Raw genomic sequence first — 22337 nt, 5'->3', positions numbered from 1 at the left:
AAACTATAATTTAAAAGAAAATTTCTATAAGATGATGTATCATTGGTATTTAACTCCAGAGAAATTGTCAAGATAAAGGTAGCTCAAATGAATGTTGGAAATGTAAATGTAAAGAAGGGACTTTTTATCATCTATGGTGGACGTGTGATAAAGCAAAGAAATATTAGAGTAGGATTCATATCTTAATACAGAATATTCTTAAGGTGAATATAGAAAGAAAAACCAGAGACTTTTCTTTTGGGTTTAATGAAACAAGACTTGGGGAAAAAATTCAGAACTCTGATGTTATATATGTTGACAGCAGCAAGACTACTCTATACACAGAAATGGAAGGTCACCTCGATTCCCACAATGGATGAATAGCTTCAAAAACTGATGGAGTTAGCAGAGATGGCTAAATTGACTGCTTTGATCAAAGAAAAATATATATAAATACTTTCATTTCTATTTGGAAACCACTTCTGGATTTTTGTGCTTGAGGTGGAAAAAATGAAACTTTGATTTTGGGTTTTCTCTGTGCCTCTGATATCACAAGGCCTCTCTTGACTCATGGATCTCGTTAGGCCTTCAGATATCAAAGGCATCGAGAGGGAGGAAGCAGATCAAGTGACATCTAAAGCATTGCTAGTAGAAGATGAAAAATGAACTCTACCAAACATGGGTAAGAGCTACTATTAAATGGCCCTCTTCAGGTTGATCTGATATCTTCCAGGGAGGGAGGACATGGAGCGTTTTGCTAGTTTTTTGCCAAATAAAGTACTGAGATTTGTTCCCAGCTGGATGTTGGTGTGGACATTGGTCCAGTAGAGATGTCCAGGGCAGGTGCTTGCCCACTTATCTGAGTATGAATAGTCCTTGTTTCTCTGAAGAAATGAACAGGATCCTAGAGAATGTGAGCTTAGCTACCTGTGTTTTAAACTTTTGTCCTTCCTGGCTGATAAAACTTCTTGGGAGGTAATGTGTACGTAGATATGGGTGGTGGTCATACATCTCTGGAGAAGAGGATGGTGCCTCAGCTCTTTAAGGATGCTGTAGTTCATCCCCTTTTAAAGAAACCAACACAGTTTTTGCCTTATCTCAAAACTTCCCTTCCTGGAGAAGGTGGTTGAGAAGGTGCTTGTACTGCAGCTCCAGACAATCCTGGGAGAAATGAATTATTTATTTATTTTATTTATTTATTTATTTGATTTGCCAATTGTTTACAAGATAATAAGTATAAGTGTATACATAGTTGTGAATACATGAAATGGGTACATATAAGAAAAATAAAAGAATAAGAGAAACAATAGGACAGGGACGGTAGGCACGTTGGTGCGCTTATGCACGCACCCTACAGACCTCTTAGGAAAGGGGTGAGGTCAATAGTAGACAGTCTAAGGTTAAAGTTTTTGGGGTTTGGGGAAGAGACTACAGAGTCGGGTAGAGTATTCCAGACATTGACCACTCTATTGCTGAAGTCGTATTTCCTGCAATCAAGTTTGGTGCGGTTTACTTTGAGTTTGTATCTATTGTGTGCTCTTGTGTTGTTATGGTTGAAGCTGAAGTATTCATTGACAGGTAGGACATTGCAATGTATGATTTTATATACCATGCTTAAGTCAGACCGAAGGCGGCGTAATTCAAGGTTTTCTAGTTCTAGAATTTCAAGTCTGGTGGCATAAGGTATTCTACAACGAGTAGAAGAGTGGAGAACTCTTCTTGTGAAATATTTCTAGACTTTCTCAATTGTGCTAATATCAGATACGTAATGAGGGTTCCAGACTGATGAACTGTATTCGAGTATTGGTGTAGCAAATGTTTTGTATGCTCTGGTTAGTAGTGTGATATTACCAGAGAAAAAGCTACGTAGGATTAGGTTAACAACTTTTTGGCTATGTAGTTGCAGTGGGCTCTAGCACTTAGATCATTAGAGGTGAGTATTCCAAGGTCCTTTACAGAGCTTGGGTCATCAACAAGATCTTGACTGTTCAGCTTGTATTTTATTTTCTGATTTTTTTGCCAATATGTAAGACAGAGCATTTATTTGTTGAGATTTGAAGTTGCCATTTGTTTGACCATTCAGATACATAGTCAAGATCTTTTTGTAGGGTAGCAGTATTGTCTGTGGTATTGAACAGCTTTACATCATCAGCGAAGAGAACGCAATTGCTCTTAATATGATCACAGAGGTCGTTTATGTAGAGTATGAAGAGAGTTGGTCCTAGAACACTGCCCTGGGGACACCACTATTGACAGGTACTGGATTTGATAGGACGCTCCCAATTTTGAGCATTTGTTATCTGTTTGACAGGAATGCTTCTATCCAGTTATTCAGTTGTCCAGAGATACCATAGGATTTTATTTTTAGGAGTAGTTTGTCGTGTACCACTGAATCAAAGGCTTTACAGAAGTCTATGTAGATTGCGTCTATTGCTTTGCCCTGGTCGAGTTGTGTCGTCCATATGTTTTTGCAGTGTAGGAGTTGCAGATTACAGGATAGTTTTTTTCTGAAACCAAATTGTTTATTGGAGAGTAGGTTGTTTGTCTCTAAGTGGAGGATGATGAATTGGTTAATAATTGATTCCATGACTTTACAGGTGACGCAGCATAAGGAGATTGGCCTGTAATTTTCAACTAGGCTTGGGTCTCCCTTTTGAAGATGGGGATGACTGTGGCTTGTGACCATAGGTTAGGCAAGGAGCTGGTCCTGAAAGATTTTTCAAAGATTATGCTTAGAGGTTTGGCTATGGCAGTGGATAGCTTTCTTAAGAAGTAGGCACATATTCCATCCGGTCCAATAGATAGAGATGGTTTTAGATTGCGTAGTGATTTTTCAACATTGTCTTCTGTGAAATCGATATGTATTAGATCATTGTTGTTATCTGTGGTACGGCTAGGAAATACTGGGCATGATCCATTGCTATTTACAAATACTGAGCCGAAGAATGTGTTAAAGATGTTGGCTTTAATGGTGTCGTCGTTGCAGTCTTTACCATCAGGTCCTATCAAGGGAGGGATGGACCTTGAGTCTTTTAGTTTGTTGTTTACAAAATTGTAAAAAGCACGGGTGGAATTGGTGCTTAGAAGGTTTTCCTCTTGTTTGATGTGATAATTGGTGCATTCGGTCTTTATCTGGTGGCATAAATTTTTGTATTGGTTTTTGAAATTGGCCACGTGACCAGATTTGTTTTTCTGCCAGAGAGATCTCTTTTTGGATTGAAGTTTCCTTATTGATATGGGTAATCTGCTTTTTGTTTTGTTTTGGGAGTTGTTGTTGGAACATATAGTTTGATGACTCTTTTGACTTCAAGTAAAAATATGTTGTAATGGTCTTCAATGGTATTGCATCCAGTGAATAGAGATTGCCAATCAAGGGATGAGAGATCGTTGTCTATAAGATCATAGTTGCCTTTTTGAAGTTACAATGGGGATTACATCATTGTGGTGATTTTTGTGTGGACGTATGTTGAGACAAAAGTCAATCATATTGTGGTCACTACTGGAAAAGGGTTCTTTAGTTTGTATTCCGTAAATTAAATTCAAACTGTTGCAGAAGATCGAGGCAGTTGTTTAGTCTAGTGTTGTTGATTACTAGTTGTTCCAGTCCCAGATTTGTAATAGCATTGTAGAAGGTTGTGTGTATGATTTCAGTTGTACAATCATTTAGGGTCCAGTCAATATGAGGTAGATTGAAATCACCAAGAAGGATAAAAGGGTATGGGCAGGATGCAGCCCATGTTAGTAATGTATTTAGCTTGTTTACATGTTCGATGTCATAATCAGGTGCTCTGTAACATAGTAAGAATCGAATTGTGATATTTAAGGATAGTTCACAGATGATGGTTTCAGGAAGGGCAAGCTCCTGGGTAACTTGGATATTTTTTAGATGTAAGGATTTTTATAGAATATAGCAACACCACCTCCTCGACGATTTTCACGGTCTGATCGGTAAACATGATAGTCTCTTACTGTGGTAATGGAGTCGGGAGAGATGCATTGAGCCATGTTTCACAGACAAATATAATGTCGAAGTTAGCCATATTTAGGAGGAAGAGAAATTCAGGTATTTTATTCACGAGGCTTCTTGCATTGAGTAGTTTGCATTTAAGGCCGGCAGTAGTTGGAATTGAGGTAGTTGGGGCGTGCGTGCCTAGTCTTGGGTGATGGTGGATGGGTTGAGGTAGGGTTGTGGTTGAGGGTAAAAGCTGAGTATTGGGTTGCGTGGCTTACTTTTGATACAGTCAGCATGGTAGTCAATGTACAGGTCCTTCTCTCCATTGTCTAGACGGTTTTTGAGTTCGATGCGGAGTACACGGGAGCGGGCACGTTGCTGTATGGTTAGGTCAGGGGCAACGGAGGTTCTTATGGTTGGTGTTGGTTTTGGCGAGTGAGTTTATAGTATAAATGAATTTACGTTTGCTTGATTCATTTTTTGCAAATGACCCTGCACAAGCGTGGGGCCACAGAGCCGTCTCTATTTTTGAGCTCTCGGTCGATGCGGGAAATGTCAAGTATTTCATCAGCGGAGATGGTTGATGCTTGATAATCTCTGATGATGTTTCGGACAGTTGTGATGTCATCATTGACATTGAAGTCTTCTAGACCAAATAAGATATAATCACTAAATCAAATAATCACTAATCAATTAATTACACTAATCATTAATCACACTGTTCATTTAAATTCACTAAATCAATGATTTTGCTATTCAATTAAATTACATGAATTTTGATCTTTTAAACTAGTCAGTAATCACACTATTTGCACTAAACACTCTAATCACACTAATCAATTAAAACAATAAATCAATTAAACCATTAATAAAATATTTTATAGAAATTGATTATCTAATCGTTGATATAGGTGATGAGGTAGAAAAGTTGTAAGATTTGAGGTAATGAGGTAGTATTAAGAGTCTGCAAGGAACGGGTTAATTGTTTAACTAGCAGCTGAATGGGAGGAATTTATCGCTCTTTGAATAGCAGATCGCTATTACTCTGTAAACAGGAAGTTGTAACACAATGTTCCAAGGGTTTTTATCCGAGTGAAGGAAAGATTGAACAGCTCACAGGAAACTATTTGTTTTTGTTTTCCTTGATGAATGAGATTTCTGGGCCCCTCCTAGTTAACTGAATACACTTTCAAAGTTTGTTGCTTTTAAGAGAAAGAGGCACGTCTTGCACTGGTAAATTCAAACAGTTTATATTTTTACTGTGTAGACTCAGATTTGTATTGAGCATTCACTCCTGGCTTTAATATACCTCTGCTTCTATCACTCCTGGAGTCCGGATTAGCAATTTGGCGAGGAGAAAAGAGGGAAGAGGGAAATGGGGGCGGCAGGGTAGCAGCGGCAGCGGCAGCGGTGTCACCTCCGACTTTTTCCCTCCTCGCTACCCGTCGTCTCCCCAACCAACTTTGGGACAGAAAATCCTAACTCCTAAGACGCCAAGTTCCTGGGATCTTGGATTCCCAGCGGATCCCTTGCAAGATCGAGCCCTGCTTTTCCGCGGATCCGCCGCCGGATTCTTCTTTGCCTGCGAGGCTCGTCCCGGTTAAAAAGGCGTCCCCCTCCACTCCCGGCCCTCGCCCGCTTGCCTTTGTGCCTCCGGGCTGTCTGTTTGCGCTCTTTCGCTGGTCGTGAGAACGCTCGCTCCGTGCCCGACGAATCTTTGTATCTTTGTCTTCTTACTTTTCCCCCTTGCTGCCACTTTCCACTTTCCCCCTTTCGTTCTGGCACTTCACAGACGTGTCAATTACCTTTTGATTTATCCGTTAGTTATAATCCAACACCGATTCCTTTGGACCTCTTTCCCGGACTCCAAATTCGATCTCCTCTCTCCACTTCCTTCTCAAAGTTGTTTCGTCGCGTCTTTGCACGGGACGCCTCTCGCTCGCTCGCTCGCTCCGCCACCGCAGAAGAAGCCGAGCCGCCTTGCTTCGCTGGGTGTTTTGGCTTCCGATTTTTGCCTCCGATCGTGGCGGCTATGGACCGGGAGAGAGCATAGGCCTGGATGTGAGATTTAAACAGCATTGGTTGCATATTTTAATGGTCTTTGGTGGGTGCAGGATGAGGGTAGTACATTCATCCTTGCTCTACTTGAGTCCTCGGTGGTTTTCAATACTAGTGACCATGATATCCTTCTGGAATAAGTTGGGGGACTGGAAGGGGAGGGGCACTATATTGTCCTGAGTTTTTTTCTTTCTTCAAGGCCATTTCCAGTTGGTGTTGATTGGGAACAAGAGACTTGACCCTTGGTTGGGGCTTTGCAAGGTCCCTGAAGAGTTGGTGCTTTCTCCACTCTTGTTTTAACATCTACATGAAACCGCTAGGTGAGACCATCTGTAGCAATGGGGTGAGATATCATCTATATGCTGATAATTGGCAACAATGAACTAGGACAGTGATGGCAAACCTTTTTGTTGTGGTGTGCCGAAAGCGTGTATGTGCCAGCACCCACAATGCAATGCCTCCTGCATCCCCTGCGCATGTGTGTGCAACATCCCCACCCCCTCCCTTACCTGCACTGTGCATGGGCATGCCTCCCAGATGATTTTCAGCCCGTTCGAGGTTGTTTCCTGGAGGCTCGAGGGAAGCATCTGCAGCCTCAGGAGGCCAAAAAGCGGGCCTTCTGGAAATGCGCAAGTGCCCATTTTCAACCTCCGGAGGGCTTCTGGAGCCTGGGGGTGGCCGTTTTTGCCCTTCCAGAGGCTCAAGGGAATCCTCTGCAGCCTTGGGAGGCTGAAAACGGGCCTGTTTCAGCACTTCCGGTATTTCCGGAAGGCCCATTTTTCGGCCTCCCGAGGCTGCAAAGGCTTCCCTCAAGTCTTCAGGAGGGCAAAAATGGCCTCCCCACCCCAGGTTCCAGAGGCCCTCCGGAGGCTGAAAACGGGTATTTCTGGAAGACCTGTTTTTTGGCCTACCGAGGCTGCAGAGGCTTCCCTCAAGCCTCTTGGAGAGCGAAAACGGCCTCAAATGGGCCGAAGATCAGCTGGGAGGTGCATGCATGCACAGTGCAGGTAAGTTTGGCTGGGGCTCACGTGCCCGCACAAATGGCTCTGTGTGCCACTGTGGCATGCTTGCCATAGGTTTGCCATCACAGAACTAGGAAAATGGTTTCCTAGTTGTAGATGTCTGCTCATAGTGAATTAAGCAATGCTTAATGGAAGGAAGGAAGGAAGGAAGGAAGGAAGGAAGGAAGGAAGGAAGGAAGGAAGGAAGGAAGGAAGGAAGGAAGGGAGTCTTTTCCTGGTGCCTGGAAGCTGTTGAGGTCTGGATGGGGGAGCAAAATGAAGTGGCTTGGATCTGGAACGCCCTTGATTCTTGGAAATTACCATCTTTGATGGTAGATGAGGTTCAAGAGTTGCGAGTCCAGGAGAACCCCCAGACAAACCCAGTGCATAATCTGGGGGTTCTCCTGGACTCACAACTCTTGCTCAAGGAGCAAGTGCTGGTCATGCACGGTCAGGAGAGCCTTTGCACAACTGCCTGTTATACACTAGTTATGCCCATTCCTGGACCAACAGACCTTCTCATAGTCACCCCATTCCCTGCTATCTCCCATGTGAACTACTGTAATGTGCTCGTCACAGAGCAGCCTTTGAAGAGCATCCTGAAGCTTCCATTGGCATCTTCTCTGCTCAAAATGCATTGGCCCACATGATTTTGTGCAAGTCCAAACATGTACATGCATCACCTCTTTTGCAGGAGCTGTGCTGGTTACCAGTTTGCTTCAGGGTGCTATTCAAAGTGCTGGTTATCACCTTTTAAACCCTTTCTGGCCTGGGGCCAGGTGATTTGAAAAACCCGCTCTTCTTAACTGCATCTACCTGGCTCACCAGGGGAGGAAGGCAGGACATATTATAGGTCCTCACTATCAAGTACATCGGGTTGGACCTAGGAAAAGAGTCTTTTCTGTGGTGACTCCCTTCCTTTGGAACATCATCCACACAGAAATAAGATTGGGCTCCACCTTGTTGCTTTTCTGCAAGTCCATGATTTTTAACTCTGGATTTTTAATGTTGCATGCTGCCCAGAGTCACTATTTATGAGTTGGGCAACTAAGGGAGGGAGGGAGGAAGAGGGAAGAAGGGAGGGAGGGAGGGAGGGAGGGAGGGAGGGAGGGAAGGAAGGAAGGAAGGAAGGAAGGAAGGAAGGAAGGAAGGAAGGAAGGAAGGAAGGAAGGGAGTCATTTTTTATTTGCTCATTTGGGTCTTCTGATAGTCCATGGTACTCAGATAGTAGCTATCTGATCTATAATTCACTCTTTTCTCTCCTTTCCATCACTCTTTCTCAATATCCAACTTTCACTATGACTGGAAAGACCCTAGCATTAACTCCTCTTGTTATGTGGCCTCCAGTTCCTCATGTTCAGCTCACTAAGCATGTGCAAAGTGAGTGGATTTTAGTGCTACAATCAGGGTCATGGAAGCAACAGGATTCATTTCGCTAAAGCAAAGCAAACCTCCAATTCACCATCAGACAGTAATTTGGGTGACAGCAAATTGCTTCAAGCCACTCAGGAGAATCTTCTCAGATTTCTTTTCCAGTGCTGCCCAAAGTGTTCCCAGCTGAGGCAACTTTGGGATGGCCCACAGTACACACCGCAGCCATCCAGCCCACATGTGAGGCTGTGATATGTACTCTGCCTTATATGCTTGCATCCTGCACCTGACCGAGTCTCCAATTGTGGATTTTGTGTCATGAGATAATACATGTTTTGTTTTTTGTCTGACTTCCACCCTAGAGTTAGAGACCCAAAGTTTCTCAGGGTAGAAATGTTAATTATAACAACAAACAATTGTAAAGCTCCAACTTAGATGGAAAGGACAAAAGTTAATGCCCATTAAGCTATCAGAAAAACAAATATAAATAATTGCTGCAGGCATAGAGTGGATCTCTGGGCTGGTGCAATAAACCACTTGTATGTGTCTTATTTTTTATTCTGGTAAGACAGAAAGAATAAAAATCCCATGATATTTTCCAAAGCAATAATAATTTCTTGATATCTACCCAATATATCAAGAATAATGTATCTTTTCCTCATGTATATTTCTGATCTGAGATATAAACTACAGTTCTACAGTTTAATATTTGGGATTCTTTTTCCTTTCATTTCTCTGAAAATATTTTGCACAGGAAATGTGATGTACATACATTCAGAAGATAAGTTTATGTTTAAGGTTTTACAATCCCCATTACTAATACTGTAGCCTGTATAAATTAAAATGAAAGAATTGCTTTGAAGCCATCAGAACAGGGTTTCATTTAAGAGCACATTTTACCTTTCAGTTCAAAATTAGTACCTTTTTTCACTTTGAAAAAGCTCAACTTCTACATTTAATAATGACTGGAAAACCGTTATGAACTTTTGGCTGGAAAAAAAATGAACTTCTGATTTTTGGACCTGATGATTAGAAATGGTAGATTATGGGAAAAGGGAAATTATGATGTAACCTTAGAGAGAATTTAAAAATGCATTCAAAACCACTGTCAAGAAGATCCAGGGCACTTTTTTTGTAAGCTTTTCTTTTTGTTCCTTTGTCTTTCTTTTCAAATTCTTTTTATTCTCCCTTACTGTTTTTCTTTATTCTTCTTACATTCAACTTAAAAGTTATTTTTCTGTTGAAAACCATGTTAATGAAAAATTATTAAAAAAACAAAAACAAATTTATTTACTTGATGGACGTTTGGACACAATGTGATGGATGCAGTGACACTGAGGGGTAGAGACAAGACTCCACTTAAACAATGACTCCTGGAAGACATCCTATACGGATCCTGTTCAGAGTTGATCAATCCATTGCCATGTATTTAGAGAGCCAGAAGTTCTACAAATATGTCTGGCTGCCAATTGTTAACAGTCAATTCTTCAATGTAGTCTGGCTGGCAATTTTTGCTAGTCATTTGGTTCACACTACTATCCAGGGTGCACCACGAGGAGGGAAACTAGCAAGAGTGGCTTACTACATACATTACAAGAGAACTGCACCACACTATGGCTTGGTTAGTATGACTGATGAAGCCAGTCTTGGTTTAGACTCAGTCTTGGCAGCTAGAAGGTGTGTGGATTGCACCTTCCAGCCTGATGGCTGGGGAATTCTGGGAGTTGAAGTTCACACGGCTTCAAGCTGCCAAGGTCGAGGAACAAACATCACTTTAGACTGATGTGGACAACAGCTCATTCAATAAGTCATGCTTAAATTAGGACCATACTTGAACCCAGACACATAGCCGTATTCCCCAGATTTCCACTGGTTGTTTCTCGCCATTTCTTCTGAGGAAAAATCTGCTGTCCATAGAGTTCTTAGGCATGAACCTTCGCGTTGTAAGGTAAACGTGTCTATCAGTAGGTAACAGCAAAACGAGGCGAGATGGTGGGACCGTGTTCCCAGGCGGCTCAACTGTTTCGAAAGTTGAGGATGCAGCTCTTGGAAGCATTACGGTATCGCCTGAGCCTTTCCAAGGTTTTGTGCCAGGTTGTTAGGCGCGGGGGGAGGCGGGGTTTCCGACGTGGCAACCGCTCAATAGGAGCGCAGAACGCCAAGTACATCAGCAAAGGGAGGGCGGGACCAGGAGTGTCAGGGTCTGTTCTAGAAAGCGCGGAGTCGCGTTGCTTGTTCTGGGGCGCGGACGCCGCTTCTCCCCCCTGGTCGAGGGACAGGCTCAGGGTTCAACCTGTGGATTCCTTGTACGTTGCGACCGTCGTGTCTCCAGAGTCAGCGTTTGGTTGCGCCTTAGCCTCCGCCATCCCCGGAGCTGTTGCTGCTCCCACGCTTCCCCAGCCCCTCCTGCCCGCCTGCTTCGCTGCTTGCCCACAAGCTCTCCCGGCTCCTAATGACCCGTCTCCCGCTGAACCGTGACATGCGCCCTCTTCCTCACCCCCCCTTGCCCTGGCGCGCGGAGTGCGCCTCGCCGCGCGATCCTATACGTGCCCGCCGAGCGGTAAGACATCCACCCCCCGCGTCTCCCTCTCTTTCTCGCCCCAACCGAAGCAGCGGCACTTGCGCCCGGGCGAGCGTGTCTAGAAGATCGCTTCCAAGGCCACCATCCCCTGCATGGCAGTGTATAAGAATCGCTCGCCGGCGACGCTTTCCTATAGCCTGGTTAGGCGCGGCGGAGAAACGGCGGGGCTGGGGGGGAATGACTTCATCCGCCGAGCCGGCTGCAACCTTGCAATGTTTCCGCGCCGTAATAATAATAATAAAACTCCTGCTTCACTTAATTTTCAGGTAAAAGGCCGGAGAGCGGACGGCGAGCACGGTGGTTTCTGCAGGTAACGCTTGGAAACGCGCCCACGGGATGATGTCGGGGAGGGAGGAAGGAAAAGGCGGCGTCGGGTATAAGAAAGCTATTTCTGGGAGGGAGGGGGGGGGGACAAAACCCGGCCGGGGAATGTTGGTGGACTTGTGGGGCGAGGCCCAAAGTTTGGGAAAGCCTTTTGACCGCGCGGGGACAGGGTAAGTCCTGCCGCCCTCAGGAGCCTTGGCTCAAGGGAAAGTGGTCGCCCCGCTTCCTCTCCGCTTTCCTGAGTGGGAAAAACAACCATAAGAGGGAATTGCTAGGCTGCGCTTCAGAAGGCTTTCTGGCCCGAGGATAGTCGTGATAGACAGCACGTAGGCTGAGATTTTCTATTTGATGCATCACAGAAGGTGATTGGGGTGGGGGGAGAACCAAGTTTCAGGAGGGCCTTGAAATTGGAGCCCAAGCATCAAATGGTAATCTAGAAAAGAGAGAGAAAAGAAGTGGGTCCTATTTAATCTCCCAACTTGTGAAGGATCTTCCAGCAGGCAGCCAGCCAGCCAAATGATCTTGCCCTTGCAGCAAGCAATTCCTGATCTAAGCAAACAGTAAAGGGGGCAGATTTATCAGCTGCGCCTTGGGAAAAAGAGGGGAATTCAGGGCAGGAAGCAACTGGACTTTCTGGTTTTTCTTTGAAGGCGTTTCACTTCTCAGCCAAGAAGCTTCCTCAGCTCTGAGCTGAAGAGGCTTCTTGGATGAGGAGTGAAAGTATTCCCAAAAAAAAACCCACCAGAAAGTCCTTCACTTCTTGAAAAAAAAAAAACTTTGGGACTTTCAGGGCAATGATTTCCTCTTTAATGGTGTTTTTCCTGTGTCAATTCCTTGGTTGGGGCTTTGCAAGGTCCCTCAAGAGTTGGTGCTTTCTCCACTCTTGTTTTAACATCTACATGAAACCGCTAGGTGAGACCATCTGTAGCAATGGGGTGAGATATCATCTATATGCTGATAATTGACAACAATGAACTAGGACAGTGATGGCAAACCTTTTTGTTTGTGTGCTGAAAGCATGTGCGTGCCAGCACCCACAATGCAATGCGCCCTGCATCCCCTGCGCATGTGTGTGCAACATCCCCGCCCCCACTCCCTTACCTCCCTTCTAGGACACTAGAGCGAAACCCTGTGCGGTAGCAGTAAAAAGGCTCTTTCCTTCCGTGGCTTTAATTTATTCATTATGTTTAATCTGAGCGGAGGTGAAGGTTATTCTAAGTATATACATTATGTCTCTGGAGTTCTTGTAGGGTAATGTCAAAAGTGAAGTTAGAGGTGGAATGGAAATCCAGAAATCCTGACAATCGCAGTGAGGTGTGTGTCTTTTTCCGCTTTCCACTTTCCAGTTCTGAAGTGCTTCAGAGAGGGTGTCTGGTTGCATTAGGGTTTCCCAAGTAGGATATGATTCTGGCTTAATTTGTGTGCAGCCAGCTATGGTTTATTCAGTGAACCATGGATAAATAACCGTTGCTCTGTGCAGCAGAGTTTTGGTGCATGAACATGGAGATTTGAGATCCATCTTAGGACTTCGTTACATTACAAAACTACATACAAACAATTTACAATCTGCTATCAGTACTGAGCTGAGATTAAACTGGTCAATAAATTTCTAGGACCTAAATGTTGGGTGTGAAGAGATAGGCTGCATACAGGATAATGGCCCTAATAATATTTGGGAGAGAGAGAGTTTCACTGTGCTTACAAGATACCACATTCTGTATCCCTTTTATGACCATCTTTTTGAGGTCCGTGATTTAGAATATCAACCAGATGGCATATTTCACTGACAGATTTATCTTTTGCCTTTCCCCCGGAATTTACACATTCCAGAAACATATGAAGTCAGGATTAAAAATCAACAGTGTCAGCTCCAAAGCAAGCAAACATTATTTATTAAGAAAAACTATTTTTGTAAACATTATTTGTTTATGGAACGTCCGTCAGTGGGTGGAATTCAAAGAGTTAGTGTGTACGTGCATATGCCTTTAATTCAGTGTTGATTCCTGGGGACCACATGGATTAGTTCCTGCAATTTTCTTGGCAAAATTTTTCAAAATTCGTTATTGCCTCCTTCCCAGGGCTGAGAGAGATTGACTGACCAAAATTACCCAGCTGGCTTTATGTCTAAGGCAAGACTAGAACTTTTTTTAAAATGAAATTTGTTTAGAAAAATATGATTTGATAGATTGACAATAATTTGTAGAACTAAAATGTTAAGTTTACATTACAGACAGATTCAAACTCTGAAATAGAGGTTCTGCTTTAACTAAACTAATTGGAAACTAATCAAGAAGAGAAGCAACTTGGAATTAAGGAGAAACTTCCTAACAGTGAGAACAATTAATCAAAGGAACAGCTGGCCTTCAGAAATTGTGGGTGCTTCATTACCTGAGGTTTTTAAGAAGAGACTGGACAGCCACCTGTCTGAAATGGTATAAGGTCACCTGCTTGAGTGACTAGAAGACCTCCAAGATCCCTTTCAGCTCTATTCTATTCTAAGATTCTAATGAGTAAGCAAATATGCAAAGTATATTTCTGCCTCTTTATTTTGTTTATTTCTTCTGAAAACCAGCTGGAGTTTTTCATGCCTTTCCTGTTATTTTTCCTGTTAACCATATATTTTTGAAGTTCAGATGCAGAATGCATAATCCTGGCCTAATTGGTATTATAAACATACAGAATAAATATCTCTGCCACCTTGTGGTTTTTGGTTAAATTTAGATTTAAAGTATCAGAAAGTTGTAAGAGTGGAAGCTGCAGATAAATAAGACCTGTGAAGTGTGCCATATTTTAGACTTCCATGATCAGTCAAAGAGCAGCTGACATATTTTTCAAAAGGTTTTGGCTTAATGTGAGTTTAGTCACTAGGATTTGAAACCATGGTTTATCCTTAGTGTAATGTTGGAAGCTGAAGGCAATTTTGATTATTATTGTCAAGACTAATATCCTAAGTAATTATGGCATTCTTCTTTGTATGATAAGAATACCATTTTTGTATTTGATATTAATGCACAGAAATTCAAATGGAAATTATTCTTTTTTTTGAGTCATTCTGTCAGTCTCCTCTAATAGTTTGTTTAGTATTAGTAACCTAGAGGGTTCCATGTTCAGGAAAAGATTCAAAGCAGACTTATTTCAGCTAAGACTTCTTTCCAAAGTTTTTACAGCTGGGATTTTACAGAACGATTTTCAATATGATTTTCTTGAAAATCTTTTAATATTCCAAAGTTATTTATAGACATATTTGATAGAATATTGCATATTAACTATGCATATTAACTATGACTAACAAGTGCAATTACATATCTACTTCTCCAAAATTTCGGCTAGCTCTAGATGGAGAACATGACTAGCTTCCTTTTCATGCTTGCAGTTTGAATTAACCAGATCTTTCATATATTTGTCTTGGAGTTTTTCTCTTGGGAAAGGAGAATGATAGAATAACCAAATTTAAAGTCATCAGAACAAAAGCCCATTGTGGTTTAAAATGTCTTTCAGAACAAATCCAGTGTTAGTATTTTTAAAGCTGCACAGCCAAGAAGTCACAAGGTTACTAACTTTATTAAGATAAACTCATACAATTATTGGTATATGGTTCCACTGTATTCAAAAAAGCATTTGATACACCACATACTCTAATATTTTTATTTTAAAAAGCACAAGGATTAAATGTCTGTTTAACATTTAGTTGTTTAATTGTTTGCAGATGTGCATTAAACTGTTGGCATGGCAGGTGGTGATGCAGGCGTGTGGAAGGGATGAGTGTAGTGTTTTAGAGATGCAATGTTCAATTCTGGAACAAGACGCCAGCTGGATGACAATTATCTTTGGGGAAAGAGAAACATTTAGTAAGGCTCTTGGCTTTAAGAGATTAGCACAGATATTTGGTTTTAGAAAGAATTGTGGGTATGCTGCTAAAGAGCTTGTGAATTCTAAAGACTTTGGGAAAGGCCCGTGCCTTCTGATGCTGGATAGATGGATAGAGGATGGATGAAGAAAGAAAGAGAGACAGAAAGAAAGAGCTGAAAATATGTATGGTCTCACATTGTTGCTTTTGGTTTTTAAGCTGATTTTTTTGCTTGTCAGTTGTGCATCTAAAATTGCACCAAGAGGTCTCTTTAACAAACTACAGGCTCTTGCATCATCTATTCTATCTATTAATCCTGAACAATCGTCTGACTGCTGTAGCATCAAGTCAGAACATTATTCTTTCCATTTGAAGGCCACAACAAAGGCAGCCCCTCTCAACTTGGATTTATTTTTGTTTTTTTAAATCATGAGTTGAATGTACATAATCTGAACTAAGATTGTAGGTGGAGGATTGAACATCCTTTAATGACATCCTTAATATTTTTCTACTGGTCTGCTGAAGCTGTAATAGAAATTATTGTGTAGATTGTTTTTAAGGATTGGAAGTGGTGTCAAAATGTTCTGTACCAGGCTGTCAAACAACTGGCCCGCTGCTGGCCATGCCCACACCCGGTTTAGCGAAGGGGGGTAAAGTCTGGATATGTCATGTGACACCACTGTGTCAACGTGAGTTTGACACCCCTCTTAGGATTACATACAGTTAGCACTGTTCAACACCATTCCCCTCAATGGATAAATCTGCAAAGTGTGATATTCTGCATTTGTTTGAACATGAATTTACTCTGATCCGTTACTCTATAACTTTATGATTGCATCTTTATTAGAAACTGCAGTTTCAGTTTTAGCAAACTTTGTTAACTTTTTTGTGCAGTTGATATAATATTCAATGCTGAGCAATACATTCAAATGCTGCCCTGAAGTTAAAAAGAATCAATTTGTTCTTTGAGGCTCCCAAAGATTAATTTTGCAATGTTTTAGATTTTCGGAATACATTTATTGTTGTTTTGCTTTTCTTCAGTTTACAGCATTCTCGTGCAATATCAATTATCCTTCGTGTTATCACCTCTCAGTTTAATTACTCATAAGGAGTTACAGTATCTTTTAAACTGCACATTCCATTGAAATGTCTTTTAGTTTGCAATTCTGTGTGTAATTTTATATAGGAATAAATCTTAACTGAATTCAGCAGAGCTTCCTTTTAAGCAATCAGATTATTTTCCACTGGAGCTGCACAAACTCATAGCATCCACATTTTTTATTTTATGGTTTGGGACTTTGTAGAAGCAAAAGGCGAGTATAAATGGAAGAACAAAATAAAGAATTCATGAGCCACAGTATGGTTTCTGAATGAAGTTGTTTCTACTTGCTGCTTCCATTTAAAAAAAGTATGGAAGCTTAGAGCAAGGCCTCTAGACTCAAGTAACCTGAAATTATTGTTTAAATAGCAGATACTTCTTCACAGGATCAATATTGACTATACCCCTGAAAAGAGTATTATGTATCATCTGGCATTTAATCATTTAATAGGGATGATTTTACTGGTTATGCATAGTTGTATATTTAAATGCAGTGGGAAACGTGTTTTAGATTAGGTTTTAAATAGAAATATCAGAATTAGAAATGTCACTTAAATAAAAATGTTAAAGCTATAGATAAATCTCAATATGCTTTCCCAAAGCTTGATTTGCTGAATGAGGAGAAAATAATCCTTGGATTTAATGGGCTTGAGTAACAAATGTATTTGAGTAACAAATGTACTCAAAACAAATGTATTGAGAACTTCGGTTTGGATAGTTATAACTTGGATAATATTGATCATATATTTAGAATAGTTTGATTTAATGTAAGCTCTGTCACTTTAAATCAATCTTCTGTTGACACCTAAGCAAGAAAGTCATTAGAGCAATTGCAAAATAGAGGTGTAAAATTCATTAAATCATGAAGGTTAGCATGTGAAGAGGAAAAGAACCACAAATTAATTTCCAGAAATCTATAAAATAATAAGATTGATTTTACAAGTAGAAATGGCTGGTAGTTACAGTGCTTCAAGTGCAAAAAAAAATGTTGCTTTATTCACTTCATGTGGCCAAATATACTATATATTCCTTCACCACTTTTTAATTAATGCTTCCTTTCTGAACACAAAGGAAATACCTTTCTTTGCTTTGGTACAATGGTGATGGCACATTTTTATTGCTGTCTCTTTTTACCTGCTTGTTTCTTATAAGCAGGCAAAAAAAAAACCATATAACAGGCTCAACAAAAAGTTCTACAGCTTGAATCGCTATTGCAAAAATATTTAAAGTAAATTCATAAGTAAGCATATCTGCCAATGGTGTTATAAATTAAGTGCTTAAATTTTATTGTCTCTCCTCCTGCCCATTTTCTTACTTACTCTGGAAGAAAAAGAAACGGAAGAAAATGTTGTTCCAGAATCCTTGGCAATTTTTACATCTATACTCTGGGTTTTATATAGAATTCTTACCCTGTTTTTTTCCATTTGATGGAAAACACAAGAAAACACATATTTTTCTTCTGCTTTCCAGCTGTGCTCCTTCTATCTGGGTCTTTTTCTTTCCGTATTGACAAACCAGTAGTGGTTATGCAAAAGCAAGATTTGGATCATACTGTAATTACTCAAATTTTTTAAAGGTTTGGAATGTTATTTGGACATTGAGGCAATAAGATTAATTATAAGAAAAATATTGCTACTCTTTGTAAAGGATCAAGATTTTTTCTAAATGTGTAAGTGAAAAGTGTGTGCTGCTCTTAAAATAGTAACTTTCTTCAGGCATTATCACTGAGTGGAGGAGAGAATGAGTTTGCCATTCATGACTGCTAAAGAACAGCATCTGAAGTGTGGCAGTTAGGTTGCAGTCTTGTCGTTTAGAGGGCAATGGAAGTGGCCAGGGAAGCGTTTGAGTGCAATTTGTATCATTACAATATTCTTCTGTATTCCTTCTATTTAAGCAGAGGTTTCACCAAGAGAACCTGCTGAAGCAATTAGCCTGAATTTGTTTGACAAATAAAACAATTTACAGCAAAATTATTGTGATTGCAATAAACACTTCACCCATCCCCATCCTTAATCCCCAGGTGTCACACATCACCACAGTGTTAACCATTGTGTCATGTGTGGGTTCCTTGAATTCCCACTCCAACATGCCTTAATATCCCATAGTCAAAGTAATTTCATCCTAGCTCCTAAATGTAATATATGAAGTGTTCTGCCATCATTGAATAGGGTGAGTTTAACATTGATTGTGTATTCTAGAGCAGGGGTCTCCAACCTTGGCAACTTTAAGCCTGGCGGACTTCAACTCCCAGAATTCCCCTGCCAACAAAGCTGGTATGGGAATTCTGGGAGTTGAAGTCCGCCAGGCTTAAAGTTGCCAAGGTTGGAAACCCCTGCTCTAAAGTGAGTGATAGAGTTCAGGCTTCAGTACTATTACTCACCTGCTTCTTAGAGAATAACAAGGGCATATCCCAGGAAATCTATCCAGATACTACTTTAAGACTGCTTTTTATATTATTTGTTAAAGTCAAGGCTCATGTTCTATACCGATCACCCTGAATTTGAAATAAGCAGAAGGCTTTTCACTTCTAATTGTAAAGCCTGATTCATTTGGTTCAAACTCAAGTTTGTTCCTTATGTCTAAGATGAAGTAGATACTTCAAATCATGCTAGACTTATATAATGCCATTTAATAGACAAAGACTGGCAGTTACTTTTCCTTTTTGGAAGGGGAATTGAATTGGGACATATGGATCAGAGTTGCAAGTTGTCTCCGTAATGTGTTTGGGATGGTTTCAGTGATAAAAATGATAATTTTTAATATGTCAGAAAGGGAAAAGTGTTAAAATCATTGGATGAAGCACGTTAACTATATTTATGCAATTTTAATTACCCAATCAGAACTTTTTTTTTGCTTTTACTCTCTCTACTTTCTGGAATATGGTCCACAGCTAAATTTTTAAAATATAGAGCATTTTCCCTCAATCTGGAAAAAGTTGCATATTTGTGGATTGTTAAGTATTCTAGAGTTTCAGTGTTTTTGTGTGTGTACTTTTTGTGTGTACTTTGTCCTTGAATCTCAAGTTACAGGTGAACTTGAATAAACAGACACATGGAGAGCATATGAAAGTTCAGGATGTTTAGGTTTCCACAGCTTCTTAAACTCTCTGTTTGAGAAACTATCATCAAGAAATGGGCATTCGTTTCTAGCTAATAGAGTGTGATAAATTCCTTCTGTGTAACATACAGTCAGAATGTTCAAAATGTTCAATTATTTTTTTTTCCATGTGGCAGGCATAGAGTTGTGATTCTGACTTTTTCCCTTTGTCAGTATGAATTTTAGAGAGACAATTTTTCATTTGGCCTAAATGAAGTGTTGTATCAGAAATGAGGAACCATGGGCTTCTGTATATCTCAAACTCTCAATATTTGTAGTTAACATGACCAGTGCTGAATCATTCTTTGACAGCTTCTGGAAGGCCCCCTGCCGCAACTAGCTTGAGAAAGAGGGAATGCACTTGCTTCCACTTTAACTTACTGCTAAGTTGTAGTGGCTGAGGGTGGAGGGCTGAGGATGGACTCACACCTCCTGCTTGAGGATCGGGTGGCAATCATGACTAGGAGAGCCTGGCACAAAATGTAGTTGTCCATTCAGTTCTAGGGATACATACATGTAATACCTTTACTGCATGAGCTGCATCGGGTATTGATTTGCTTCCAGGTCCAATTCAAAATGCTGCTTATGATCTTCAAAGCCCTTAATGGCATAGGCCCGGGATACCTAAGGATCTGTCACTTCCCTATTACATTCACCTGGCCTACCCAGTTAGGCAGAAAGGGCAAGTCAGCTATAAAGAATTTTGACTGGAGGGGTCTAGGAGGAGAGTCTTCTCTCTCATTGCCCCCACCCTATGGAACATCTTGCCTTCTAAGGTGAGGCCAGCCCCCACTGTTCTGGCCTTCCAGAAGAGTGTTACAGCTTGGTTCTGTCGACTAGCATGGGGTCCAATAGTGATACACCATCCTGGAGATGGTAGCTTGAGTGCTCTGTCTATTTTTTTAACTTTGTCTGTTTCTGAAAATATTTTATGGCCTTTTTATTGTAATCTCAGTCATTTAGATAGTGAGAAGGGCAGGGTATAAATTTGTACAGTCAATAAATAAAATGTAAATTAATGGTTTATATCCTAACTAGATTTCTTCAAAACAAAGGACACTACTAATATCAAACTCAGGGATATCCCTGCAGAAAAAAGAGGTAATTTTCATGTCTTTCCCTTTCAGTGTTTCCTCTATTGTTTCGGAGGTTTTCTTAGCCTGCTCCAAAGCAGACTTTAAGAAATAAAACAGGCTACAAAAGTCATTGGTTAACTGTACTTGATTAAGATAATTCCACATTTGGCAGAGAGTGTCATTGTTTTAGATCACAATATTAACTGCAAGGAATGCATGCAGAATAAATTAGCAATAATGGAAAGAAACCTATATGATGATGTTAGTCCTTTCCTTAGCTTTGATTGCATAGTCTACCTGAAATCCATCTGAAAGTTAAAACCCTATTTTTCTCCCATGAGCTGTTCAGAGCATCCAGAAGTGGAGGTGCTTCAGTCTCTTCTGGAAAGGCTGGGCTTAAAACTCTGGGACGCTCCTCCTCCTCCTCCTCCTCCACAGGACACCTCCCCAGAGTCCCCCAGTTTTAGCTCAGCCTTCATGGTAAGAGGTTGTGCACTCCCTGACTGGAATGGTTTCTGATTCAGCTACTCAAATTTCAGGTTTGCTCTTGGGTTAATTTGGCTTGTAAATTTCCCCCCCAATTAATTTGGCGATTTCAAGGCTTGTGGCTCTATTAGGTTATCCCCCCGATCAATTGAGAGCAGCTCTTTGTGACAGGCAGAGCCTGCCACTCCGCAGGCAGCCTGAGACAGCCACGTCAAGCAATTAGCTTATCTATTCCTCCGATCGTTTTATTTCTGCGATCTTGGCGGAGCGCTCGCAGCCGCGGCTCTCTCCTCCATGCCGTTTTGACTGACGGGATCATTTAGAGATTCAGCAGCAGCGGCTCGTTAAACTTTTCAGGCAATCAACATCGGAGATTCTGCCTTCCCGCCATTTTCAACGCCTGGCTTCAAGTTCGCGCCTAAATACACAGGCGCCATTCCTCGCTGGTTTCCCTTCTTGGGGACTGGGGCAAGTACCTTCCCACTCTACTTGCCTGGGATTATTTCTCCTTTATCTTGCTAGCATTGGATAAGCAGGCTAATTCTTAAACAGGAATTTTCTTTGCAGTTCCTTTTGAATCATTACATTGAAGTGAAGCCACAAGTGCCATTTCAAACAGCGGGACGTTTTTTTGACAGGAAAGGATCCATCCAGGTCCTGTATAGCTGGTTTCCCTTGTTGGGAACCAGGGATCCATAATATTTTTGCTTGGAGCGATTGGGGGTTTCCCTTGTTGGGGACCCTTAGATACTGTTCACCATATACTCAGTTTTACACACACACACACACACACACACACACACACACACACACACATATACACGCGCGTGCGCGTGTGTGTGTGTTTTCTTAAGTTTTTGCGGGTACTTACATGTATTCAGCTTTGTTTGGGTATTTTCCCACGTCATTGTAGTTGTGCTTTTAAAGTTGTAGCAACGTTTCGGCAGAATCTCATCTGCCATCATCAGGCTTCTGTATTGTGTTCATCAGACGAACACAATACAACACAACACATTAGCCAGGTTAGTTCATTTAGTGATAGATACCGTGGAGGGCAAGATTTTTCTCTCTCAGGACAGGCTGAATAGCACCCAGTCTTTGGCCAGAGAGATCAGAACCTTAAAGACGGTTTCCTTGGCAGTTCTGTCTCAACTGTTAGGGAAACTGATTTCTTGTATTTCCATTGTGCCTTGGGCTCGGTTCCATTCTAGAGATCTGCAATGGTTCCTGCTACCTTTCCAGCGATCTGGAAGAGCCACTTCCAACGTCCAGATAAAGGTACCGCACAATGTTCTCCGATCACTCAGCTGGTGGTCGGAAAAAACGATAAACAAGGGTTGTCCTTTCAAGGAACCTTGCAGGGCAATGATCACAACCGATGCCAGCCTGGTAGGATGGGGAGCTCACTTCCAATCCCACACTGCAGAGGGAACTTGGACTATTTCCAAACAATCACAAAGCATCAAC

At 41.3% G+C, this 22337-nt stretch overlaps 1 protein-coding gene across 7 annotated transcripts in view; it reads left to right on the top strand.

Annotated features, from left to right (window-relative positions):
- Positions 1–10530: 10530 nt before the first annotated feature.
- P4HA2 (prolyl 4-hydroxylase subunit alpha 2) overlaps positions 10531–22337 on the top strand; it is a 56448-nt gene continuing 44641 nt past the window's right edge. For 2 of the 7 annotated variants that reach the window (XM_087955343.1, XM_087955346.1), the window contains exons 1-3: positions 10901–10921; positions 11209–11252; positions 13497–13776. The gene's annotated coding sequence lies outside the window, so the exon portion shown is untranslated. Of the gene's footprint in view, positions 10922–11208; positions 11253–13496; positions 13777–22337 lie in introns of all 7 variants that reach the window. The other 5 variants (XM_026687516.2, XM_026687534.2, XM_087955345.1 and 2 more) reach the window with 4 other exon arrangements.

This window comes from Notechis scutatus, chromosome 2 (genome assembly GCF_049901735.1).
Source record: "Notechis scutatus isolate UNSWTSFEM ecotype Mainland chromosome 2, rNotScu1.2, whole genome shotgun sequence".
Classification (NCBI taxonomy): domain Eukaryota; kingdom Metazoa; phylum Chordata; class Lepidosauria; order Squamata; family Elapidae; genus Notechis; species Notechis scutatus.
This window is presented reverse-complemented; position numbering and strand designations above follow the sequence as displayed.